The 27,440-nt window shown below is 43.2% G+C and overlaps 1 long non-coding RNA gene across 3 annotated transcripts in view; it reads left to right on the forward strand.

Moving 5' to 3' along the window:
• LOC103792864 (uncharacterized) overlaps nucleotides 1-26,711 on the forward strand; it is a 49,731-nt gene extending 23,020 nt beyond the window's left edge. Inside the window, exons 2-7 of one of the 3 annotated variants that reach the window (XR_013536342.1) lie at nucleotides 342-539; nucleotides 982-1,130; nucleotides 5,726-5,833; nucleotides 6,701-6,878; nucleotides 12,492-12,618; nucleotides 25,597-26,498. This is a non-coding gene — a long non-coding RNA (uncharacterized LOC103792864). Of the gene's footprint in view, nucleotides 1-341; nucleotides 540-981; nucleotides 1,131-5,725; nucleotides 5,834-6,700; nucleotides 6,879-12,491; nucleotides 12,619-25,596 lie in introns of all 3 variants that reach the window. The other 2 variants (XR_013536343.1, XR_013536344.1) reach the window with 2 other exon arrangements.
• The last annotated feature ends 729 nt before the right edge of the window (nucleotides 26,712-27,440 follow it).

A 27,440-nucleotide genomic window follows, 5' to 3' on the forward strand; every position in this document is an offset into this window, starting at 1 on the left:
TTGATTCCCATGGTTCTTTATCACCTTGGCATGTCTTTTATCAGAAATCATATGGAAACTTTTTAATTTATGGGCTTTTATTGCAATCCTCAATTCACCCTGAGTAGTCTATTATTAAGTGTTCTAGAGGTTCTTATTGTCCCTTATCAGAGAATTGTATCTCGGCGCAGTTCATCTGTAGTCATTCTTCACGGGGAAAATCTTTCATATTACCTTTCTTTCATGATATAACGACAACTCTTGAATACATCATTATTCCACAATGAGCTTATAAATTATTATCATTAGACAATTTTTCATATAATCTGATTTTATAAACTGTTTCTTTTCATTGTCGTTAGAGGGGAACCAGCGAATGCATCTGTCTGTTTTGATCCACCGTGATAACAGTAATAGAAAAACTAAGTAAGGACATCTTACTGAGTTGCAAGCATACTGGATTTGGAATGACTTCGGACCGGGATATGCACGTGCACATAGCCAAGCACCACGGACCTCTCTCAGGAGCCACAGTGCCACCAATAGTGGCATCTTCATTGGTAATGCCGAGCTATCCAGAGGTCTCTCTCTTTTTTCTTTTCTTTTTTTTTTAAAGAACGGTCCCTATTTTTGTTTAATCCAACCTTAGATATAATCTGGAGTTAGTTAGGTCTTGAGTCTTCTTCCTTTGACTAATTAGCATCTTGTTATAGAATCTCGAATGTTAAACATTTTTCTTTTTTACATCATGTTGTCTTAAACCGGATGCCTTAAACTGGATTTTTTTTTTCTCACAGAAATGAGTTTTTATTTTTATTTGTTTTTTTTTTTTGTTTGTTTTGAGACAGGATCTTGCTCTGTCACCCGGTCTGGAGTGCAGTGGTGTGATCATGACTTCTGTGAGCTCCTGGGCTCAAGCAATCCCCCCACCTCAGCCTCCAGAATAGCTGGGACTATAAGTGTGTATCACCATACACAGCTAATTTTTAATTTATTTCGTAGGGACGAGGTCTCACTATGTTGCCCGGACAAGTCTTGAACTCCTGGGCTCAACAATCCTCCCACCTCAGCCGCCCAGAGTGCTGGGATTACAGATGTAAGCCTCTGTGCCTGACTTCCAGATTTGCATCATGAAGGACTGTTCCACTGAAGTAAGCTTTTAAAATGCAAAATGAAATATTTTTAAATGAAGAAGAAGCCAAAGTAGATGACTTAGGAATATGTGATTTGCTATGTGTAATGGTAACCCAAGGAAGACCTCTCACCTGCGACCTACCTACCTCCCCGAAACCTATTTGCCTGTTCTTAGCAAAGGCATATTTTGTCATATAGAAGTAGGAAGGTACATTTTTCACATATGGCTTTTAGATCAGTGTTGTCCAACAGAACTTACTGTTATGATGGGCCTATTTATCCTCTATTCCGTTCAATATGGTAGTGGTGGCTGCATGTAACGTTGAGCTTGTGAAATGTGGCTAGGGCTACTGAGGAACTGAATTTAAATTTTCTCTAACACTTAAATAGCTGCACGTGGCCAGTGGCTATTGTCCTGGGTAGTGCGGTTTTGGGTTGTCTTTAGTCTGTAGTGTGTATATTCCTTGTTACTGCTTGTTTCCAATGGTATGGGTAACTGAGAATTGACTAGCTTTTCTCCCCGTAGTCTGATCAATCCTTTAGGTGAGTAGAACACATAACATTGATTAGAAAGACAACAATTTGTTTTTGAGATTGGATCTCGCTTTGTCCAGTGCTGGAGCACATTGGTGTGATCTCAGCTCACTGAAACCTCTGCTTCCCACCTCAGCCTCCTGAGTAGCTGGGACCACAGGTGCATGCCACCATACCAAGCTAAATTTTGTATTTTTTGTAGAGATAGGTATTTTTTTGTATGTTGCCCAGGGTGGTCTTGAACTCCTGAGCTCAAGTAATCCTCCTGCCTTGGCCTCCCAAAGTGCTGGGATTACAAGTGTGAGCCACTGTGCCCGGCCGGGAAGACAATACCGACAATAACCAGCCTTCTCAGACATTACCTGGGTTAACTAATCAAATTAAATCTTCCCACCAGTTATGAGGGAGGTAATAGTTTTATCTTCATTTTGCAGTTAGGGAATGAAGGAAGCACAGACAGAGCTTAAGTGACTTGCCCAAGGCCACACAGCCAGTGGCTGTCCAGCTGCCCTCTTTCCTATCCCATCTACGTGTGGGTTTAACGTTCTATTCTGCTGCATTTGCAAACATGTTTATTCCTGTACTGCTTCCACATAGTTTTATTAATATTTATTAACATTTTATGTTAAGTTCTGCTAACTGCAGGCAAGTCTCCCTCTGTGTTCTTTTTCAAGTTAGTCTTTACCTCTTCCAGAGCCTTTGCTTATTTATATTAGGGTCTCCCAACTTTGGTATCATCATCTCCCAACATTGGTACTTGGGTCTGGATTATTTGTGGTAGGATCTGTCCTGTGTGCTGTAGGATGATGAACAGCATCTCTGGTCTCTACACCCAGACTCCAGACATTGCCAAATGTCCACTAAGGGCAAGAATCACTCTTGGTTATAAACTATGGTTCTGTATAAGATGTAGAGTCAGTGTGGGCCGAGGTGGGTGGGTCACGAGGTCAAGAAATCGAGACCATCCTGGTCAACATGGTGAAACCCCGTCTCTACTAAAAATACAAAAAATTAGCTGGGCATGGTGGCGCGTGCCTGTAATCCCAGCTACTCGGGGGGCTGAGGCAGGAGAATTGCCTGAACCCAGGAGGCAGAGGTTGCAGTGAGCCGAGATCGCGCCATTGCACTCCAGCCTGGGTAACAAGAGCGAAACTCCGTCTCAAAACAAACAAACAAACAAACAAAAAAAAACAGTTTGGTTTGAGTGTTGATTGAAACCCTGTGAAATTTAGAAATTAGTTTTGGGAAGAACCACTATCATTATAATACTGAGTCTTCTCAATCAGGGACCTCTTTCACCTCAACATTTTCTCAATCTCATTTCATGTCTTTTAATAACATTTTATAATTGTCCTCACAAAGGTTGTGTGCATCTCTTGTTAAATTTATTCCTAGGCATCTTGTAGTGTTTTGCTATGATAAAGAGATTTTTTCTTTTCTGATTCCACGAATTGGTCATTATTGCTATGAAGAAACATTTGTAATTTTTAATGTGCTTGTCTTCCATATGAAAATCTTCTTGAACACTTTTTTTAGTTCTAATAGTCTGCACATCTTCTAGAATTTTTTATGTAGTTAATTATATTGTCTGCAAAATAACCACAATGCTGACCCATTGTTTAACATTCTTACACCTTTAAGTTCTTTTCCTCGTCTCATTGCATTGATTAAGACCGCCAGGAACATGCTGAATTCTCACAGGGACCGAGGGACACTTTCATTTTGCAAGTGAAGAAACAAAGACTTGGGGCTGTCCAAGGTCATTCAGTGAATTAGAACAGAGTAAAGGCTAGATTCTAAGGTTTACAAACTTCTTTTCCCTTTATTCCTTCTGGCTGCTTTTGTTTTGGTTAATTTAGTGAATGTAAAAACAGTTTGCTGTTAGAACTCTTTTCATTTTAAACCTATTAAAGCCTTAAAAGAAAGTTACTTACAGTCTTTGTACCTGCAGAGTATAATGCATCGACACACTGATACTGACATAAAACCTCTGTTCTTCTCTCATTATAAAAGCATGTCAGCTCTCTAATATCTACTAGTCTGCAAGTATGTTTCCTCTTGGAAAATGCCTGAGGTAGTGTCTTCCTGTTAGTGAGAGATACTAGGAGGATCTGACTCCTGTAATAACAATAGCTATGTGTGATGGATCATTTGAAATGAAGCAGAAACTGTGATAGATACTTTACAAGTATGCCCTCATTATGTCTTTATAACAGTACACTAAGGTGTATATTATTATCCCTGTTTGACAGATGAGGAAACTGAACTTCAGGGTAGTAGGTAATTTGCCCAAGGCCTCTTGTTTCTAAGTTTGCTGAGCCTGGACTCAGACCTGGGTTGGACACCAAAGTCAATGGCCCCCTTGCTATAGATTTTGGTCATTGGTAGGTGTACATACATAAAATTAATATTGGATGAATTCTATTCAGTTTGATGGGTCTAGGAGTCAGTTCTTTTTATTGCTTCAGCTTCAGCAGATGAAGTTGTCTCCTAGCATTACGTCCACATAAATACATACAAAGTAGGAATAGATTTGATTTAGTAAATGCATGATATGCTGGGCACATCATGCATCTTGTCTCTTATCTGTGTAACAAATTTGAAAGGAAAGTCTTGTTAGTGCCACTTTAGGGAATAAGAGACTGGGGTTCCTGGAGATTTAGAAGCAGCTAATGAGGAGCACGGCTGGGTGCACACTGCTTCTTGCTCCGTGTCAGGCTGACCAGTTGGCCTGTGAGCCCAAAGTTCTGTTTGGATCACACTAGATTCTCAGTTGAAAAAGTAGAGCCCAGCAGTTGCTTTTGAAAGAATAATTTCCATCATTATGCAGTATGTGGAACCAAAGAGGGGCTTCTATAAACATGAGTACATGTTCCCAGACAAAGGAGATAATATCGATGACAAACAGGCGTTATCTAGAACATCTGTTAGGCTGTTTCTCCTGGTTTTAAATAATGCATGGCATGCTCTAATTCAGGTGTGCTCTGAAAACCCAGCAGCTTCTCCTGTGATTTCTGTGATCCTGGGTGTGATGAATGAGAGTATCTGTTGATCATGGAGTACACCACTTAATCAAGCACTTTGGCTGCAGATCAAATTTTCTATATTTTTAACTATAATTATAGCTATAACCAACACTACTTATCTTGCTTTATAATTTACATAGTGATTCCACATTCAGTGTCTCATAAGCATTTAATCCCCAAAATGGCTCTGCCTGGCAGTCATTAATACTGTCCTCACGATAGTGTTTTTGAGATGGCCCACATGTATCAACAAAGAGAGACATCCAAGGAATATTGTTCTTTGAGAAGAATGGATTTTTACAATATGGTTTAATGTGGTACTGTTTAGTTGAATTGTGTTCAGAAAAAAAGATGAAGGAACACATATTAAGCAGTTAGCTGATGTCTCTGGGGGTATGAGTTTCAGAAAAGCCTCTTCATTCTGTTTTACATGTGCCTGAATCCCTTTTGTTAGTTTCTAAGTTTAAATTTTATAAACGTAAATGGTTTTTTGAAATATGTATTTTATACAAAGTCATACAGGTATATTATTTAAAGAATTGTGCAGTGCCATAAGGTTGGTAATAAGAGAGGTATTCTACCTTGTCACTCACTCCTACCGGTATTAGAAGGTAACAACTCTGAACTCACAGAGCACTGTTTTAGGGATTAGGATCCTGGGGTTCATAGAGATTTGGTAACAGCTAATGAAGAGCAGAGCCAGGATGGATATTTATTACTGCATCTCAAAGTGAGTGGTTTTACTGTTGTTTGTTATTGTTCAGTTTTAGATATTACATATTGACTTCCTGGTGTGGAAGATGAGGATTCAGACCCCTTCCAAATGTCCCTTTCATCCCTCATCATTTCACTGTGCTCATATCATTAGTCACTGTGAGATATGCACGTTATTATCACTCTAGGTCAGTGCCACTGGCAGCCAGGCTGTACCATGTGCTGTATAGACGTACATTTCCATTCACGTACAGCTTCTCCTCCGAAGTTAGTAATAGTCTATTTTTTAAAAAAACATTTGATTGTTATTAAAAGAAAATCACTCATTTGTTTTCAAGCTTTCTGCTGGGAGCCTCTTTCTTCCCAAGATGACGCAGGACAGGGAATCTTCAAACTTGGGACTCAGCATGGAAGGGTTCTTGGCTTCACTCAGGAAAGGATTCAAGGTCAGTAGTGAGAGAAAGCAATTTTTAACAAGTGCTGGCTAGCTCAAAGGCAGCGTGCTCAGCATCAGCAGTGTACACTGGCAGCTATATTTATACTCACTTTGAATCACATGCTAATTAAGAACTGGGTTATTCAGAAGTTTCTGGAAAAGAGGCAGTAAGTTTCAGGAACCATTTAAGTTAACTTCCAGGCTGTTGCCATGGCCTGTTGCCATGGCATTTACAAGCTGTCACGGTGCTAGTGGAAGTGTCTTCATGGTAAAGAACAGTGGGGCCAGCTGGAGGTTGGTCTTGTTGCTGTCTGCCGGTTTCGGGTGGCTTCTTCCCTGCATTCTCTTCCGCCTAGATCTTGCTTCCATCAGTGAGGTTGTGACTCGAAAATAAGTCCTGCCAGCCTCCTGCCTCAGGATATTCAAGTATTTTGGGAACAGTTTTATCATCTTGATGACACCCCTCCTGGATGTCCCCATCCTCCTGTCCCAAGATTGCAGGCCTCTCTGCTGACCTGCTTCCCCTGGCCACCCTGGAAGCTCCCTGAACTGTAATTTGGTTCTTTCTGCTTTTTGGGATGGATCTCAACCCAAAAGAATGTTTTCTGGATCCCACATCTTTCTTTCTTGATTTACTGCCCCTTCCCCTGCCATTCTTGTCTCTTTTCAATTTCCCCTTCTTTAAATCATTTTAGAAGGGTTTGAGGAAGAAACAGTAATCAATACTTGTATTTGGTATTCCAGGTTTAACCTGAAGTTCCCTATATTTTAGGATCAGAAAAAACATAAAGACTTTTTTTTTTCCATTTGGGTAGAGAAACCTGTATTTTCAAATTCCACTACTTTAATTATTCTGTGCCTTGTCTTCCTTGCGTAGGTGCACTATTCACCAGGAACTGGTAAAATCCACTTGGGGAAGTGGATTTTCTGCACTCTCAAGTTGCTTTCTGCAAAAGGGTGCCTAAAAGAGACACAGAAGTTTGGCCTCAGAAGTTTGAAAATGTCTTTACTTTATCCTTGCGCTTGTTGACAGCTTGCTGAATTCAGAATTTCAGGTTGGAAACACTTTTTCTTTCTAGCTTTGGTATAGTTGAGAAGTCCAAAAACATTTTGATTCTTAATCCTTTGTGTATAAGATTTTACTTTCTTTATGGGAATGCTTAGAGTCTCATCTTTGTTTCCAGTAGTTTAAAATGACCAAATAATAAGGCTTGGTATAAATCTATTTTCACCTATTTGGAGGGATATTTGATAGGGGATTGCAACCTGGAGACTCATGTCTTTCAGTTCTGGCAAACCTAATTGAGTTATTTCCTTACTTTAAAAATCTCCTCTCTATGTTTCTATTGTTGAACTTTCACTGGTAATTATTGAGCCTCCTGGATTGATCTTCTAATTTTAAAGGTATTTTAAAATTTAAATTCTCTCTCATTTTGTTTTTAAAAGAGCTTTTGTTAACTATACTTCCCAAACTTCTACTGAGTTTTTTCTTCTATTATTATATTTTTAATTATTATTTTTTAAGAGACAGAGGCTTGCATGCTGCCCAGACTGGAGTGCAGTAACTATTCACAGGCGTGATCATATAGTGCACCACAGCCTTGAACTCCTGGCCTCAAGTGGTCCTCCTGCCTCAGTCTCCTCAGTAGCTGGGAGTACTGCTGTGCGCCACCATGTCTAGCATATTTTTAAATTCTTAAAAGGTCATTTTTTGTTCTCTGATTGTTCCCTTTCTACAGAATTTTGTTTTTGATTTACTGATATAATAGCTTATTTTAATTTCTCTGAAAATATTAATGATACTTTTCTTGCATATTTTTTGTCTTTCTACATGAGCTCTGTTTCCTCTAATTTACTTTTTGCTGTTTTATTCTTGGTGGTAGGGGATGTATTTCATGTTAGAATCTTCCTTATATGTCTGGGCCTCCTTGGCTGTTTAAAAGTGGAGCACTGAAAAGTGGATTGGAAATTTTGGGCATGTAGTTGAAGCTTGTCACTTACTTCAACTGGTGTTCATCAGATTTCCCAGAGAATAATCTTACTCCCTTTCGGTCGGTATATTTAGTGGCCAGAGAGTCTGGTGGTAAATAGGGTTGAGGGTTCCAATAGTCAGTATGGAAATTCCACAGAAAACGATTTGTAGTATGGACACCTGCCCTCCCATGTGTCTGGTATCCCCCAGGCCAGACCTTCTACTTTAATCTCCAAAAGAGTCAGTCTCAGAATTCTAACAGAGTGAGGGGGATGCAGCTTTCTGAAAGTGTCTCTTCCTCCCTAGGTTTGCATCCAGTCTCCCTACATTCAATGCAGGCCCAGCTAGGCTCCCATTCTCTGGAGTAGGTGCCTCCAGAATTTTAGACTTCATGGGTTCTGAGGTTTTGCTTCTGGGCACTCCCATGGCCAGATTACAGTTATCTTTCTCAGGTGTGTGTAAGTCAGTAAGTCTGCTGTTCACTCCCGTGTCCAGATTAGAGTTATCTTTCTCAGGTGTGTGTAAGTCAGTAAGTCTGCTGTTCACTCCCGTGTCCAGGTTAGAGTTATCTTTCTCAGGTGTGCGTAAGTCAGTAAGTCTGCTGTTCACTCCCGTGTCCAGGTTAGAGTTATCTTTCTCAGGTGTGCGTAAGTCAGTAAGTCTGCTGTTCACTCCCGTGTCCAGGTTAGAGTTATCTTTCTCAGGTGTGTGTAAGTCACTAAGTCTGCTGTTCACTCCCGTGTCCAGGTTAGAGTTACGTTTCTCAGGTGTGTGTAAGTCAGTAAGTCTGCTGTTCACTCCCGTGTCCAGGTTAGAGTTATCTTTCTCAGGTGTGCGTAAGTCAGTAAGTCTGTTGTTCACTCCCGTGTCCAGGTTAGAGTTATCTTTCTCAGGTGTGCGTAAGTCAGTAAGTCTGCTGTTCACTCCCGTGTCCAGGTTAGAGTTACGTTTCTCAGGTGTGCGTAAGTCAGTAAGTCTGCTGTTCACTCCCGTGTCCAGGTTAGAGTTACGTTTCTCAGGTGTGTGTAAGTCAGTAAGTCTGCTGTTCACTCCCGTGTCCAGGTTAGAGTTACGTTTCTCAGGTGTGTGTAAGTCAGTAAGTCTGCTGTTCACTCCCGTGTCCAGGTTAGAGTTATCTTTCTCAGGTGTGCGTAAGTCAGTAAGTCTGCTGTTCACTCCCGTGTCCAGGTTAGAGTTATCTTTCTCAGGTGTGCGTAAGTCAGTAAGTCTGCTGCTTGCTACAACCCCTTCATCGGCTCTTACCACCTCCCCAAATTTTGTTGCTACAATTTACTTTCCCATTCTCCTTGTCTCTTTCTAATCCCCTCCCCAACCCACTTTAAATCATTTTAGGAGGGTTTGAGGAAGGAACACTAATAAATACTTTTGTTTAACCTTTGGGGTATAACTGGAAATTCCCTATATTTTATGACCAGTTAAAAAAAAGGATTTTTTTTTGTTTTGCATTTGGGTAGAGCAAACTATTGTTAAAATTCTATTGCTTTAATCATTGTGTGACTTGTCTTCATTGTATGGGTACACCATTCACTAAGAACTGGTGAAATCCAAGTGGGGAGTGAGTTTTAGTTTGGTGTAATAAGAAACAAAAGAGCTCGGTTTTTCTTTTCTTCCTCCCTCCCTCCCTCCCTCCTTCCCTCCCTTTCTTCCTTCCTTCTTTCCTTCCTTCCTTCTTTTCTCTCTATTTCTTTTTCTTCCCTCCCTCCCTCCCTCCCTCCCTCCCTCCCTCCCTCCCTCCCTCCCTCCTCCCTCCCTTCCTCCCTTCCTGTCTCTCTCTCTCTCTTTTTCTTTCTTTCCTTCCTTCCCTCCTTCCTGTTTTCTTTCTTTCACTTTTCTCTCTTGCCCAGGCTTGTCTTTCACTCCTGGGCACTCAGGTGATCCTCTGGCTGTTACCAAAACACCATGAATTTGGTCTCGGTGCCGGTGCTCCCTGCACAGAAGGCCAATCACTGAGACAACGAGTATTACCAAGGAAGAAGGCTTTAATAGGGTGCTCCAGTCAAGGAGATGGGAGCTCAGTCTCAAATCTATCTCACTGGCCAACTACAATTTGGGGTTTATATCATGGGGAAGGAATGTAACTAAGTGTGGCAAAACAGGAATTATGGAGGGGTAAGGAAGAGGAGTTGATCCACAGGAAGCAGGTGGTCAGTTAGGCAATTATGATGGGTGAAGGGTCTGGTGTCTCATTGTCCAGATGCAGTGATCTGGTGAGTTTCAATTCCTCAATACTATCTAGGAGGTCTGGCAGTTGGTTTTCTGAGGAAGGGATTCAGATAAGACAAATATGTTTCAAGCTTTAAGAACAAGAAAGTCAATTTCTATGTTTATTAAAAAAAAAAAAACCCCAAAAACAAAACAAACAAACAAACAACAAAAACAAAAAACAAACCAATGAACAGCAATTCTATGGGACAATTGGGCCAGTTTCACTGCCTCGGCCTCTTGAGTAGCTGGGACTGTAGGTATGAGCCACCATGCCTGGGTTAGCTCAGTATTTTTCAAATGATTTCCATAATTCATTAGTAGGTGAAACCAGTTCATTGGATTATGGCCAGTTTTGGTGTTTTAACTAGTGAAGTCGAACAGACTAGAACAAAATAGAGCAAAATAGAAAATATCAGGCTTGTTATATATGGTAAATGCAAGAATTATTTTATAAAATTGTTTAATATCTATATTAAAAGCGTATGTGTATTGCATTGTGATATAAGTCTCATATCTTACTCCAGAAAAGGTCCAAAAGCATTTGAAGGTCATGCTTTTGCTAAAAGTTATTGAACTTTGCTAGAGAATTGTTGGTGTTTGCCTTTCCAACCAGTTGAGTCAAATTCAATCTAGTGGTTGTAGGACATGCCCTAATCTGAGGGCTCTTGGAAAATTTTCTTAATGGGTTGATGAAGAAAGTAAAGGGTTCTTGGGCACCAGGCATTTTTTTCTGTCCACATGAACCTTTCACTCTCCTATCCTAACTCCATCCCATACTTTACTATCCCAGGAATACTGCCACTTGCCTGTAGTTGTTGAGAATTCAATCTCATATCACTTGTCTCATGAGTTTTGATTGTAAACTGGGCCATACCTCAGCTAATTTCAAACTAGAGCCAATCTAAGGACAAGCCTGATTCCCAGTGGGACTTTTACCTTCAAATTTAAGTGACTCTCAGGATGGGATTACATTGTCATGTTGGAGGAATGTTTCCTTCATTGAAATCTTAGGAGAAAACTGTATTGGGCCTTTGCAATGGCCTCAATGAATTTAGCATAGTGAAAGTGGTGCCACGTAGCTTCCGAGGCTGTGTAGCAAGATGTTATACTGCTTTTGCCTGGCTTTCTCTCAGGATCCTTGTCTTTAGAATCCAGCCACCATGCTGTGAAGAAGCCTAGGCCCCATAGAGAAGCTCCCATAGACAGAAGCCAAGGAGCTCAGCCTTTGACTCAGTTGAGATCTCAGCTGACAGGCATGTTAGTGAGTTGATTCTCCAGTGGTCACTGAATGACCCCAGCTGATACTGTATGCACAGAGATGAGCCATCCCCGCCAAACCCTGCCCCAGATACAGGTTTGTGAGAAAAATAAATGTTGTCTAGGTCACTAGTTTTTGGAGTTACGTTTAAGCAACAGTGGAGCAGGATAGGGTAGAGTAGGACAACACTTAAGGAGGACAGATTAGTGACAGGCTATTGTAGGTGACATGTCACCTACAATGTCCACTATCATGGTTCCTGGTTTACTAATGGAATCTCTATAATAATGCATCCACCTGGAAAACTATGTTTTCCAACCTCCCTTGAGGAGAAAGTGGGCCAATGTGACATGAGTAGGAGTTACTGGGGGAACTTCTGGGAAAGATCACTAAAGGGATTATTCAACCGGGAGTCGTCTTTTTGCTGTTGAACCTTTCTCCTTTTTCTAGTCATGGACTTGGAGATAGTGGATGGCTCTAGCAGCCATCTTGTGACCATGAGAAGACTTGAAAATGGAGGCTGTAGTCTACAAATGGCAGCAAAAAGAGTGCAGTAGCCTGGGATTGATGATATGGGGGAGCCTTCAAACCAGCCCTGGAATATCTCCAAATTTAATGTGAGCGATAACAAACAGCTCATCTCTTTGAACCACGAAGATTTGGTGTCTCTGACTAGAAGTCCAATGTCAGCCTAACTGATACAGATGGGTACTGGCTGAAATCATCAGATTGGTGGTGACTTTAAGAGTTCTACTGAATGTTAAGTAATACTAACTACATGAGATTTAATATCTCCAAATATTTAAGATCATCTGTTTTGCTATACATCACTCTGTATTACCTCATCTAATCATGAAACAAACAGAGCATTATTAACAAGCTAATCATGAAACAGACTTAGAGCATTATTAACAAGGGTGTTCTTAGCTCCCATTTCATATGAAAGGCAATTGAGAACCAAAGACATGTGGAGAATTGACTCAAAATCACAACGCTAAGTGACAGAGTTGGCTCTAATTCCATTGCTCCAGGTCAGAAGTTGTAGCTGTTTTGTGGAAGTTGGTGTGTAATAGAATACAAGGAGGAAGGATTGGGGGTCACAGAAAATTGGGATTAAGTCTGTTAAGTGATAGTGCTTTGATCAGAGGGAAGTCACAAAAGTTCTTTGTCACTTCACTGGTAAAGGGAAAGCTAACACTATCTGCCTTTCAGGGATACCATGGGAATTAAATGGAATCATGCCTTTGTGGAAGACTGTGTTTTCTAAAAATGGCCACAGCAATATTTTCAATGCCCATGGTTGCCTTCAATGTGATTTTGATACTCCTCCTATCAAGAGGTGAGCTCTGTGTTCCACTGTCTTAAATCTGAACTCAAATGTATGGTGGAAATGACACTATGTGACACTACGGCTAGGTCCCAAAAGGTATACAGTTCTTACCTGTTCCTCTTGTCCTGTTTGCTTTTGAAACCAGCCACCATATTGTGAGAAAGCCAAGGCAGCTCATGGAGAGGCCCACATAGAAAGAAACAGAATCCCGGCCGCCCACCCTGCTTGAGGTCTTAGCCAGCACTGAATCACCAGCCACAGAACTGAACTATCCTGGAAATGAACTCCTAGCCTCTATTTGAGCTTCTCCAGTTGACACCAGATAAAGCAAAGATGATGTTTCCCACTGGTCCAGGCTGACATGCCAGATTCATAAATGAAATATATGATGTTTTTAAAAAGTCACCAAATTTTGGAGTGGTTTATTTATGCGACAGTAGATATATGGGAACAGATGTACAGCACAGTGTCTGCTGCTTAGCAGTACGTGATGGAAGTTCACAGCGATTATTATTATCGATATTATTCTTATCATTTAAACTGCATTGTTTCCTCCTGACCACAGCGAAGATGTTTGGAAACTGGATGGAAAAATCAGAAGATGGAAATCTTTTTGGAGATTTCTCTACTGACTCTTAATGAAAACTGTAGGATTCTGACTCGTGACTACAGTTCAGTGCCCATGAAATTGTATGAACAGAAAGGGTTTCATGTCCCTGTCTTATCAAGTCCTCATCTTTAGATTGGTAAACATCCAAACTACTCAAACGTGACATTTTCTCCTGCTATTGGAGGTTTCTAGGAGAGGGGCTGCAACTTAATTATCTAGGGGCAGGGAAGCCCCTAAAACCCTCCCATGACTCCATGGGGAAGCTGAAGAAAGCTCGAACTGAATCGTTGGTCTGGTAAGCTACCCTGGACCAACCCAGGGGAACCACAAACACCACCGAGATTATGATCAAGGTGGCATGGATGGCATCGTGGGGACTGGATTCTGAGGACAGAGATAATCAGACTTCGGGGTTCTAGTTACCAACTCTCCTGTGAATGAAGCAACCTCTGGCTGGGGCTCCTTTCACAATAACCTGTGATAAGCTTGTAGACAGTTATTTTGTCTTTCTTTTCCTGGGCTGATTCTGCAAACTCAGCTTTCTTCATTGCTCTTTGCCAAATCTCCTCTACCGTTTTTTCCCTCACCCACTCTAAAGCGAGAAGACTAAATCTAGACACAATTAGAGCTCAACCAAGCCCAATTAAAACAGAAAGGTGGATCCTTGACCCCTACATTTCATACATGTGCAGGTGCTCCTAAGGGCGTCATCCTCACATGCTACCTTTATAACTTTTATTGAGCTTAGGGTCCACTATGACTCCCAGATTTTTTCTGTTCTCTGATATCTGTGCTCTTTTTTCTCCCTCCCAATTGTTACTGGTTGGCATAGTGTAGCCAGTCCCAATTAATACACTTGGCTGGCAGGGCCCTCTGCGATTCTGGCCACTTTTCTGGCTTAATTTTGCCGTTCTCCTTCTTGTTCATTATCTTCTTGGTATACTGGCCTTCATTCAGTGTTTTAGCCTTGCTAGCTCTTTTCTTTTTCTTGTTCAGTGGGCCTGGCATTCAGTAATCTGTAGCAAACGTGGTCAGTGCCCCATTCATATCCCCTTAGTTTTCACTATCAATGGCTTCCTCCTCAAGCATATATGTACGTCTTCACCTGGAGCTTCCTGAGGCTTGGGAAGCATGCTCTGCTGTGGGTAGGAAGGGCTGGAGGTGAGGATTGGGTGGAGGCGGGGGCAGGAGAAGGAAAGGGTTGATCCATTGGAAGCAGCTCTCAACCACTGATGGATGGGAATTTGTGGATCAACAGTCCACCTCCATGTATTACACCATCTCCCCAAATTCCCACACTGGAAGGACTGTGCCTCCATTGGTCATAGCACTAACTTGCTCACTGGCACCTTCCTCGCCTTATTTCCTCACACCCCTACCCATGTTGCTTGAAGTCATCTCCCAAATAACGACTTACACGCCAATCCTTGCCTCAGGTCTAAGGGTTTATTGTATGTTTGTGGTTATCAGTAACAGCAGAATGGCTATGGTAAAACAAAATGTCTCATCCAGGCACCTCACAAGATGCAGCCAGTTTCAGTTCATAAAGGGTGTTTTGCAGTAGAAATATCTGGTTATACTCTGAAAGGATTCACATTCATTCGTTCAGCCATTCGGCAAATATTCATTGAGTGCTTACTCTTAGCCAGAGGTAGGGATTTCAGCAACAGAAGTGGCCGCAAGTGGTTGCAGATCTGATTTAGAATTACTGCTGGGAAAAGAGGAAGGTAGCCCTAATTCAGGGGAATGGAAAGGCAGCCCCAAGCCCTTCCCACTCCACTGTCTGACTCCATCTCCCTCTTCCTCCCCTCAGCATTCTGGCTGCTCCTTAAACAGAATTCAGTCAGCTGCTCCTTGAAGTTTTCCACCTTCTTCATGAGATCTTCAGACCTCAACCCTTTCCCTTTAACAGCTGCTCCTCCGATCTCTTAGCCTGAACTGATTCCTCAGCGTGAATCAGCTTACCTCCTCTAGCCCCTCTTCTAAGCCTTTAGTTTCACCTTCCTCTGCTTTGGCACTGTCTCATTTATTACCCAGATGAGTTCTCGACTATGGCATGGCACATGCTTACTTGGAAATGTGCCTCCCTTTCTAATCTGTAATAGACCTACATGGTGGCTGTTATTGCCGCACCCATATTCCGCTGTCCTTGCCACTTTGGGGGCACTGGCCCGATTTCCAGCTGGCTGCACCTGCATTTATTGATCTGAGCTTGACTTCCCACCCAGGCAGCGATCGCCTGCAGGGATGGCAGGCTGGATAATGGGCCCTTTCAAGGCTGCTTCCCTTCCCTATCCCACCTCTCTATTCCTCTACGGATGTTTTCTGCACCTTCCAAATAAACCACCTGCGGCTGAATCCTTAATTTAGGATCTGCTTCTGAGTTAGCCCAAAGAAAGATTTAGTTTTAAATTTACAGTTAATTTTAAGCAAAATATATGGATTTCTATTTCTTGTTCCATCAAGTACAGACACTATATCCTGTTTCTCTCTTGTTTTGTTTTCTTTTGCTTGAAGTTCCGGGATACATGTGCAGAACATGCCGGTTTGTTACATAAGTGTATATGTGCCTGGTGGTTTTGCTGCACATATCAACCCATCATCTAGGTTTTAAGTCCTGCACACACTAGATATTTGTGCTAATGCTCTCCCTTCCCATCCCTCCTACCCACAACAGGCCCGGGTGTGTGTTTTTCCCCTCCCTGTGTCCATGTGTTCTCATTGTTCAACTCCCAGTTATGAGTGAGAATATGTGATCTTTGGTTTTCTGTTCCTGTGTCAGTTTGCTGAGGATGATGGCTTCCAGCTTCAGCTATGTCCCTACAAAGGACATGATCTCATTCTTTTTTATGGCTGCATAGTATTCCATGGTGTATGTGTTCCACAATTTCTTTATCCACTCTATCATTAATGGCCATTTGGGTTGGTTCCACGTCGTTGTTATTGTAAATAGTGCTGAAATAAACATACGTGTACATGTGTCTTTATAGTAGAATGATTTCTATTCCTTTGGATATACACCCAGTAATGGGATTGCTGAGTCAAATGGTTCTAGATCCTTGAGGAACTGCCACACTGTCTTCTACAATGGTTGAGCTATTCAGAACTTGTTATCGGTCTATTCAGGGATTCAACTTCTTCCTGGTTTAGTCTTAGGAGGGTGTATGTGTCCAGGAATTTATCCCTTTCTTTTAGATGTTCTAGTTGATTTGCATAGAGGTGTTTCTAGTATTTTCTGATGGTAGTTTGTATTTCTGATTCTTTATAGTCTAGATGAGATATTTCCCTACCCTTCTTTTCCACCTTCTCTCTACTTTTCTATATGTATTTTCGGTTCTGTTTTCACTTTTACAGTGTTTATGTTGCTAACATTTGCATTCCATAACAACATCTGAATAATCTTGTTTTTTCTATAAGTTGGTTCTAAAAATTGAAAACCAATAAACTAAGTATAGATTATTATGCCTTTGTATCTACCTTGAATTGCAAGGCCAAGTGGTGTTGCTGTTTTTTTCTTGATGAATTCCATGCCAAGAATCTCACATGACTCACAGGAGAATGTTTCTAGTACCAAGGGCAAATGGAGTCCCCTTGTTCCACACCGTGGATCTCAGTCACGTCACATGGCAGTCCGCTTCAAAGCAGGAGCTCGATTCTCTCGTGCAAGTTTGTTCTCTAGCGCTCCTCCTCTTATCTCAGGTTTTGCTTTCTGCAGTTTTAGTTACCCGCAGTCAACTGTTTTTATATTTTGAGGGAGAAAGAGAACACACTCACCTAATTTTTATTACAGCACGTAGGTATACTTTTTCTATTTTATTATTAGTTTTTGTTGTTAATCTCTTACTGTGCCTAATTTATAAATTAAGCCTTATCATAGATATGTATAGAAAAAACCATATACATAGGGTTTAGTACCATCTGTGGATTCAGGCAACCACTGGGGTTCTTGGAACATATTCCCTGAGAATAAGAAAGAATGACTGTAATTTTGTTCTTGTAGAGATATGTCACTGTACCACAGCTATTTTTAAACTTCTTAGTGATTCTATCAGCTGGTTTCATCCCAGTCTTTTATAAATATATTCTTTGTAGAGCCTACTTATTTTCTCTTTTGACTTGGATTTCTGCTTAACAGACCTACTTTACGACTCTCGCTCTTGCATTTCTTTCCTTTGCACTTCACGGCTAATTCTACTGTTTTATTTTTGTATGCGACTCTTTCAGTCTCTTAATTTCTATTCTTCTTTGTTGTGGCACAGCCTTAAGTGATTTCCATGGAAAAGATTAGGAGATTTACTTTTTGAGTCCTTGAATGATTACAAATGGGCTTATTTTATCTCAGATTTAATAATAGTTTGGTTGGGTATAAAATTCTTGCATATGTTAATTTGAGTATAAAATTATTGTAAATTAATTTTCTGATAGTAATTTTTTTGCATTGTCTAATAACACCCACTACTGTTGATGTTAGTATGAGCTTCAAGCCTTTGTATATGACCTAAATTTTCTATCTTTAAGCGTTTTATATTTTCTTTATATCCTTGGCATTCTGATATTTCATAGGTATGTACACAGTGATGAATCCTTTTCCACTCATTTTGCCGGCACGCTGTGGGCCATTTAAAGATGGAGACTCAGATGAAATTCTCTGGAAGCCTTTCTTCTCTTACTGCATGCCATTGATAATCCCCTACCCACTACCCTGCCTTCCCCGCATGTCATCTGAAACTGCTAATCCTCAGATCATTTTCCTGGATTGTACCTTGTACATTGTACCTTCTCTATTATGATTTTGGCCATTGTCTATTTGCCCTGGATTCTAGGAAATGATCTTGGCATTATTTCTCAACTCTTCCATCTGGTTTTCAAAACCAGAAAACATAATTTTAATTTCCAAGAGCTCTTTCTTATTTCTTGTTCCATTTTTAGAACAATTCATTCTCGTTTTGTAGATGTGATGTAATCTCAAATCCTGCTGAAGTCACTAATTAGAGTTTTTTTCTTTTTCTTAAGTCTTCTTTGGTTGCCTCAGTTGTGTCTTTTTCCTCAATGTCATTTATTTCTGTTTGTTTGGTGCTTCTACTTCATGTAGTAGTTGGTATGCTCCATATTCCTGGAGCTCTGTTTCGGTGTTCATTTTTAAGAAGGAGGACATGGATCCATTTTTCTGGGTAGCTGGTGTGCACCCTTGCTGCCATTAGTTGTGTGGCTTGGGTGAGGTGCCTGCACGAGGGTAGGGCTAACTGACTGATAGGCTTCCCATTAGGGAGAAAAGGCAGGAAAAGAGGTTTTGGGCCCAGGGACCTCCAAATGCCAGAATGAGGAGGGCATGGGCATGGGTGCTGGTATACACTCTAGGAGTCCTGACTCCTAACTCCTAGAAAGTGTGTTCAACTTAGAAAAGACAGCCTTGTTGTTGCTGTTGTCTTCCTCTTCCGTAGGAGCCAGAGGTACAAGCTGGGCGGGCAGCCTGCCCTCTTTGTGCTCAGACTTGGAGGAAAGTAGGGCAGGGTGTAAGAAATGAATGGTGCAGTGGGTTGGGAGTAGGATTTCAATTCCTCTCCTCTTTGGCAGTCCCTTTTCCTCACTTGCTCAGTCCTGGTCTGCTGGCCGCGGAGCCTGCGTCCTGTTGGCAGAGTGGCCCTTTCCCTGCAGTCCCCTCCTGTGCCTTCTGAGCCACCATTTCCCTCACACAGCCTTGTTCATCAACATGCTCCGGCCACTCGGCGCTAGCATTATCTTTTAGAAACCTCTCATCCTTTGCTTCTTGATTTCCTGTTATCTTTTGCTCTTAAGAGATTTTTATATTTTGATTCCTCCATATCATGTTCCAGGTATCTTAGGAGAAGAGGAAGACACATAGTATGCCCTGTCTGATCTACAATTGGCACCTTTTTGAGATTTCTACTTTGGATTAATTTTCTTTGTATTAGAACAAGTTCTGCTTTTGGCCAAGCTCAGATATAGGAGATAATTTGGTGCTCCTTTCAACCGATGTTTAAATATTTGTTCATTTGAGGAGACGTGTCCGGGAGGGGTACTGGGCAGCAATGGCTGGTGTGGCTTGGCAGGCCTCTGCCTTTCCAGGTGACTGTGCCCAGTGCCTAAGTCACAAGCCCCAGCCCATAAACAAAAGCCCGCTCTCAGCCAGCACCATCTGCTCTGGGTGGAAGTTCATTGACCGCCTGTGTTCCCTAAGCTTGACCCCTGGGAACTCTGATTCCCTACCCCTAGAAGCTTATTTTAAAAATCCCCTTTGGGCACCCTAGCTGAGACATGTTCTGGTGAATGCAGTTTTCTTCACGTGACTCTATGTCCAGTGGCGTTCGGGCATCTCTCATGGAGAGCTCCCACCCACAGGCACCTCTGCGCAGGTGGGTTTCCAGGAGAGCCCAGCTGGGAGCCCAGCTCGGGAGAGTTTCAAGCCCCGCTTCTGTCCCCAGCAGAGCCACTCTGATCCACGGCGCTGGGACTGCGCCCGCTCTTGGCTGCCTTTCCAGGCCATTCAGCGGCCCATTGTGTGCCACAGCCACACTCGAGTCTCTCGAGCTGTGCCCATTTCCAGCAACTCCGAGCGGGGTCACCAATTAAAGGAGGAAACAAAACGTTTCCTGAGCCTGCGGCCTCCGGCTGGCTCTGCTTCCTGTCGCCGGGTGAGTGCGGGGCTCCTGCCGTTCTCCGTGTGTGTCCCTCTCTACGTCTTCATTATTCCTCATTAGCTTTGCTTTCCTTTCTCCCCCTCCGCTTTTACACGTCGGTTATTTCCAACCCTTTAGCCACACAAAATGAGGGGTGCCCTTTTCCTGTCGCCTCGGGAGTCACTCCTCCTTCGGCCGTCACCTGCGGATGCCGGGCGATGGCACTCGGCCACTTCTCGGCCACAATGGGAGCTCTCAGAGCCCGGGCGGCGCGGCCTGGGCCGGGTGCCAACATGCCACAGCGAGGCAGCTCGGCCTGCAGAGGGGCGTGAGCCTGGCAATCAGACCCTCGCAGAGCCGCCGCCGACTTGCTGTGGGGTCTGGGGCAAGTCACTTGACCTCTGCTTAGCTCCTCGTCCCGGAGAGGAAGTCAGGATGGCTTCACTGGGACGCTGGAGGAATCGCCAATGAAGGCAGGATGCCTCCTGGCCCAGTCCTGCAGAGGCACTGCCAGCCTCCTGCAGTGGGTGGTTTTGTGTATGCTCTCAGACACACACACACACACACACATGCATGCACATCAGTAGACACACATGCAAGCATGCATTTATGCATTCATATATGTACTCATAGACAAAAACATAAACACATATGCACACATACATTTACACACGAGCACGTGAATATCCACATGCAGACACACACCAACATGTGCACACTCAGATACATAAATATCCCCACGACCACACAAACACATTTATATACAGACATACACACTTTTTATACACTTACACACATAGTCACACTTATTCTTATACAAAACACACGCATATGCATATACACACAAACATACACACTCATTTACAAATACATGTTCACCACATCAAAGATACATGTAAGTGTGTGTATCAGTGGGATTCCCAATGAAGCAAATATAAACCAAATGCAACTTCAACTTCTCTTTATGAAAAGAAAACAAACAGCTTGTAGTCCCTGGGATTTCACCTGCTCTTCTCTTGTCATAGTGCAGTCAACGGTCCGTGGCCCCTGTGTGCTAGTCACTGGGCCAGGCAGAGTGAGGCATATGACAAACAGCTGATGTGCCCTCAGGCCTTGACGGACTTGCGCTATTTGGGGAACACAAGCCAATGACTAAAGGGCACTGATGTGCTAACCCACTCTGGTAGAAAGCTTACGGGAGGGTCCATCTGTGGCACAAAAGATGAAATGTTGCATTCTGCCAGAGAAGGAGAATCAAGGAGGGCTGCATGGAGAAGGGGGCTCTTGATCTGGATGACCCCATCAGACTAGGGCAGAGTATTCATTTTGCTGAGCTTGGTGTCAGAGCCATAGACAATGACCCTGACTCCAGAGGTGCATGTGGAATGTGTGGGAAAGAGCAAAGTGTCCCATCAATTCCTTCTTCTTTGAAGAAGTGTCTTCAAGCGCCTGCCATGACCACACTGGTTTGGGGGATTCTCAACTGCATCAAAGCCACAGGCATCAAAGCCGGAGAAGCAGAGCTGACCGTCACTCGAACACCTTCACACCTAGCCTTGCTCGATGTTCTCAGTGAACTCCTTGCACGGTTTTCTTCTAGCTGTGTATCTGTGGTTATAGCCCGTATTTTTCAAAGGCAGTTGCATCAGTATTTCTGTCCCACATGCTCTTCCAGAAGCTTGCCTTATTCCCACCAAGAGGTGGAGTATCTTTCCCTCCCCTTGCACTAGGGTATGGCTTTGTTGACTACCGTGGTGAATAAAATGTGTGATCTTGAGGCTATGCCATGGAAGATGGGAGGCTGTCCTCATGGCTTTCTCTTGGCAGCCTGGCATACATGGGAAGTCCAACTGTCCTGAAGCTGCTGTGCTGGAGACACCATGTGGAGAGACCACACAAGGACAGGGAGAGATACTAGGTCAGGGAGGAGCCTCTACTAGTCCAGCCCCAGCTGTTTGTGTCTCTCCAGACCTGTCACCAGCTGTGAGCGAGGGGCTTTCTGATGACTCCATTTCAGCCTTTGGGCTGCCCAGCTGATGTCCAGCAGAGCAGAGCCCTAGGCAAATGGCGTCTTCAGGAACCAATCAAACTTGCTGTTGGCTTAAGCCACCAAGTTTTGTGGAGGTTAGGTATCCAGCAACAGACAACTGGAGCATCATTTCAAGCAAAAGTTTGGTCACGTTTGCCCTTAAGGGCTGAGACAAACCTTGCGAAATCTTGGTTATTCTTGGAGGCCTTTTTCAAAAGGCAAAGTCTTCACATATGGACTTTTAAAAAATTGCACTCCTCCTGAAAACACTGGAGAGGAAAAACGCAGTGAATCCTTCTTCACATGCAGGTGGCTTTATCTAAACACACGATCATACAAACCACCTGCTGTCCGGCCTTTTCATGAACTTGGCTTCTTCTCTGCCAGGTGTAGGGAACACAACCATTAAGCACAAACAATACTTTCCCTGGGCTTAGGAAGTCTAATAAAATGAAAGTGACAATCCTGGCATATTTGGGATTAGTCTTTGAATCCCCATGGTTCATTCTGCAAGGCAGGCTGACCTCCCAGACTAGCAAAGGGGACAGCCCCTTACAGCCAGGGATCCCTAGAATGGAGAGCTGCCTGTTCCATCTGCTTCATGATGCATGGAGTGCCTTGAATGTGAAGAGAGCAGCCTGTTGGTCAAGACATGGGAAGTTAAGAGACAGGATATCTTGACTTAGAAATACATGTTTAAAAGCATTTCCAATCCACCCTAGATGAACATTTTCATAAAGTACAATAACAGGCCAGGTATGGTGGCTTACTCCTGCAATCCCAGTGCTTTGGGAGGCCACGGTGGGAGGATCACTTGAGCCCAGGCATTGGAGGCTGCAGTGAGCTTTGAGGGCACCCTGGACCCAGCCTGAGCTGCAAAGTGACTGTCTCTAAAACAATAAAAATAAAAATACAATGTAATAGCAATGAATTACTAAGAAAATGATATAAAAATACACACTCAATTTCAAGCCTAAAGTTATTATTAGATTTAATAGACCTAAAGTGACTCTGATGAATTGGTATCAAAGTCTGTTAGTGGCTGCCCTCCAAATCTCCCCAGATCTTACTGCAGGTCAGCACAAATCCTCAGTGCCCCGGGACCACCCTCTGACTAGCACAGGTCTAGAGAGCAAACAGAAGCTATTTTCAGAAAGACAGGGTTGGAATGGGAAAGGTGCACAGGAAAAAGCCATATGTGGGACCAGCTGTAAGAAGTTAGAGACCCGAGGCAGGTGAATCACTAGGTCAAGAGATTGAGACCATCCTGGTCAACATGGTGAAACCCTGTCTCTACTAAAAATACAAAAATTAGCTGGGCATGGTGGCACGTGCCTGTAATCCCAGCTACTTGAGAGGCTGAGGCAGGAGAATTGCCTGAACCCAGGAGGCGGAGGTTGCGGTGAGCCGAGATCGTGCCATTGCACTCCAGCCTGGGTAACAAGAGCGAAACTCCATCTCAAAAAAAAAAAAAAAAAAAAAAGAGAAGTGAGAGATGTGGGCTGTCTTCAGCAGGGGAAGTGCCAGGACAGAGGATGTTAGGGTTTCATACAGACTGACTTTGTTGACTCTATGTTTTTTAGCCTGAGGTTGATCTTAAGATCAGAGAAGAGTCTCCACTGGAGAGAGGGTGGACAGGGCAAGAGAATGTGTAAGTTCCGGCATTCTGGCAGAGGCTGGTATTAGGGCTCCCTTAACTAAAAGCAAATTATATTTCCAGTCCTTCAGAGACACGAAGTAGGCTCCGAAGAGCCTGGCCAAGCACAGAGTCCTCATCCATGGTATTCTTCTTGGATGTTTGAACCTTGGAGTTGCAGGAATTCTGAGGATGCTTCAGCGTGTGTGTGTGTGTTTAAATGAGAGAATATTACTTATGCCTTATTTATGTAGTAATAAAATCGTGTCAGAAATCCGCGTATACTGATGAGCACGACTATCACCCATACTGATGGGCAATATCTATCTGAGTAGAGGCCAAATAAGATGAGAGAAAGAGACGGGAGCGCTCACAGAGAAGTGCTCAAGGCCAGGGACCCTGACTCCAGCTGCCAGTGCCTCTAGCTGCAGCTCCACCCCGCACCCCACCAGGCCGGCGGCAGCCCTCAGAGGTTTCCTGGGCTTGCTGCCAGCTGTGGGGTTAGGATGTTAAGAGCACGAACCCTGGAACCAAGCCACCTGGCTTCCCGTTTTCCGATCCTTCTGAGCAATGCGTTCTCTGGGGGAGTCATGCACCCCTCAGTGCTTCAGCTCCCTTGAGTGTCAAGTGGGTATAAGAATATGGTGGTGTTGGGGGAGTTAAATTATCATGTGACCACACCTTTGGAATGGTACCTAGGACAGACATGTCCATGTAAATATTATCTGCTCCTATGAATCTTTAGAAGCTTTTTTTTCTTCCCTAGAAGTTTCTTTAGGGACTCAGATGTTTAATTTCCACTAAGACCAAGTCAGCTCCAAAGCCTCTTCCGTTATTTCACATCCTTGATAAGTAGCACCACAGGAAGATTTAAAAGAAAGTCAGTTCAGCATCTTCTTGTATGAATGGAGAAACTGAGGGCCGGAGACGCAAATCTCGTGACTAGTCCTGCAGGAAGTTAGCAGAAGAGCCAGCCCAGACCTCCTCCCTCCTAAAGCTCTGTGACCATCGGCACCACACACTCTGGCAGAGGAAATGTGGGAGCTGAGCTGGGTGCTGTGGCTCATGGTTGGAATCCTAGCACTTTGGGAGGCTGAGGCAGGAGGATCACTTGAGCCCAGGAGTTCAAGACCAGCCTGGGCAACATGGCGAAACCCCATCTCTACAAAAAATTAGCTGTGTGTGGAGGTGTGCGCCTGTAATCCCAGCTACCTGAGAGGCTGGGGCGAGATCGCCTGGGCTATAGCGAGCTGTGATCACACAACTGCACTCCAGCCTGGGCGATGGAGTGAGACCCTGTCTCAAAAGAAAACGAATCAAAAACAAAACAAAACAAAACAACCCAGGAAGCTGGAATTGACTTGTGGAACAACACAAATGGAATTTTTCTCAAAAGACTGATGTATCACACTTTGGAAAATGGGCAAAATACTCCTGCAGCTCTGGCAGTGTTCTGTGGAGTCCTCAGTTATGACTGGGATAACGGGACAGACAGGCTTGACCCTGCTGGTGCCACAGAGCAGGGACTGTGGGAGCCCGAGGGTGAGCTCTCATGGTCCCAGGACAGGAGGCTGGAGATTGAGATGTGCTCGTTGCAGGCAGGCAGCTGCCCTTCCCGTGGATGAGAGCAGCCCCCTCTTTTCTTCAATATTGACCCACGAAGAAAAAAAATCCATCTTAATACTTTTTCAATGGATAATGAAGCAGTTTATTTAATATTATTTGTATAACAAGCCTCCACATGAACTGGATTGTCAGTTGTCTTAGGGGGAAAAAAGATTTATTGGTTGGTAAATATTGAGAAAGAAAAGCTGATAAAGAACAGTTTCAGCTGCAGCTTCTGCCCAGAGAAGGAGAACAGGCCTGTGTTGTATTTTGGGGCCCTGGGAAGGCAAAAAATTGTGAATGTCTTTCTTTGTTGGTAGGTGTAAAAGTGGAGCCCGCTACAAATAATTTCTTATTTCTTGTCGCATAGATTTTAAGTTATGTAGATTCCCTACCTTGTTAAGTATTAAAGCGGTCTTGTTTAAGGAAAAGGCACTTAAATAATGAAGCTTATGTATCTTGTTTTCAGACATCAATATCTGGCTTTGAGTGGCACAAAGAGATAAAGGAATGTGGACTCAGACCTCACTGGGATGCTTGGCAATTCTAATGCCACCCCAGACTGCAAATGGACACAAAACTGTTGCGACTTTTGTTGAAGAGAAGGATGGGTGAGCACGTGATGCTGGGAAGTTGTATTTTCTTCTTCGAGTTCTTCTGTTTCCTAATATTTAATCCGACTGTTCTCTTCTTTAGTGAAGGTTTCTTTAGTAAACAATCTCTTTGCTGAAATGGCTTGGGGCAGCACAGAAGCTGGATTCAGAAGCACACAGGTCTGGGGAAGCAGGCTTTGGCTGGCCTGATGCAAGGAAAGACTGCCACCTCGTGGTCGGCTGGATCCTGGCACCTCTGTGAGGGTCCAGGCTGCAGAAAACCGGGCTTGGGGAGGAAAATGTGTTGCAAACTGGATTTCTGCCGGACAGTGTGGACGCCTTTAGAAAACACCCAGAAAACAGCTGAATGCCCCCCAAGATAGGCTTCAGTGAATTCTTTGCATGTGTGTTGACATCCCCCGAGCCAGACACACGCTTCACCCGCACTCTGCAGGCTTCGTGAAAATGAGGTAGAATTGTAGGGAAAGCATAATCCCATGAAGAGAACAAAGAGCTGAACACGTATCCAGCAAATGCATGCCTGCCAGAGAGAACACCCAGGCTGAGCAAAGGGGACCTGTATCAAAGATAGGGAAGTAGCCTCTGAGGCCTCGATCAGCAGGGCATCTGGTCAGCCCCTCAGACGAAGTCAGGTCTCAGCAGGCGAGGTCCACGGATCAGATTTATTAATCTTTTCACAATCAAATAGAGTTTGATTGTAAAAATCTGACATGTATTGTAAGAAAAAAAGAAAAATCAAACAATTAAAAAATGTACAAAGAAGGAAAAGACTGGAAGCATCCTCACCTTTGGGACCCATTATTAACACTTAGGTGGCCAATCTTCTGGACATCTTGCTACGAATATATCCAAATGGAAATTAAAAATGCAGTGTTACATAATTGCAATCACACCTTGTACTCCTCTATTCCATAATCTGCTTTTTCATTCAACACTATGACAGAAGCATCTTCCCCGGTCAATAAATAAAGGTTGGCATCATGGTTTTTTGTCAATTCCGTAGAGCTAACGGTATGTAATATTGGTGTGATACCTGCTGTGTGCCAGGCGCATACATGATCTTGCATAATCTCACAACAAGTCTTCTGAACAGGAGTTTGTATTATGCCCATAAAGCAGATGAAGAGCCTGTGGCACAAGAAAACTGAGTAGCACTGCCAGGGTATTTGACTTCAGTCAGATCTTGACCAGTAGGCTAGAAATGAACCATAATTTATTTACCAGTTTTTCAGTGGTGGACATTAAGCTATTGCCTAGTTTTCTGGTATAAACAATAAAACTGCAGTGAAACTTCAGGCGCATACATTTTTGCACCTTAGCAAGCTCTCTCTAAGTTAACCTGAAAGTGGTGGGGTGTGGGGTGTGTGGGTCAAAGTGTATCCTCAATTTATGCTTTCGTATTTTTATTTCCGATAGACCCATCATAAGTTGAAAAATTGTAAGTAAAAATGCCCGACTTCCCTCCAGGCCACATGTGCCAGCTCACACTCCCACCAGCTGCACAGGAGAATTTTCAGTGCCCCATGACCTTGCCAACACTAGGCTTCCTCATCATATTTTTTCTTTTTTTCTCCTTTCTTTCTCTTTGGAAAAAAATAGGCTTTGAAAAAATTGTAGGCACAAGTGCAAATTGCACTGTGCTTCACCCAGAGTAAATCCACCCAGTGTTACCCTGTTGCCGCATCTGCTCGCTCTCTAT

This window comes from Callithrix jacchus, chromosome 5 (genome assembly GCF_049354715.1).
Source record: "Callithrix jacchus isolate 240 chromosome 5, calJac240_pri, whole genome shotgun sequence".
Lineage (NCBI taxonomy): Eukaryota > Metazoa > Chordata > Mammalia > Primates > Cebidae > Callithrix > Callithrix jacchus.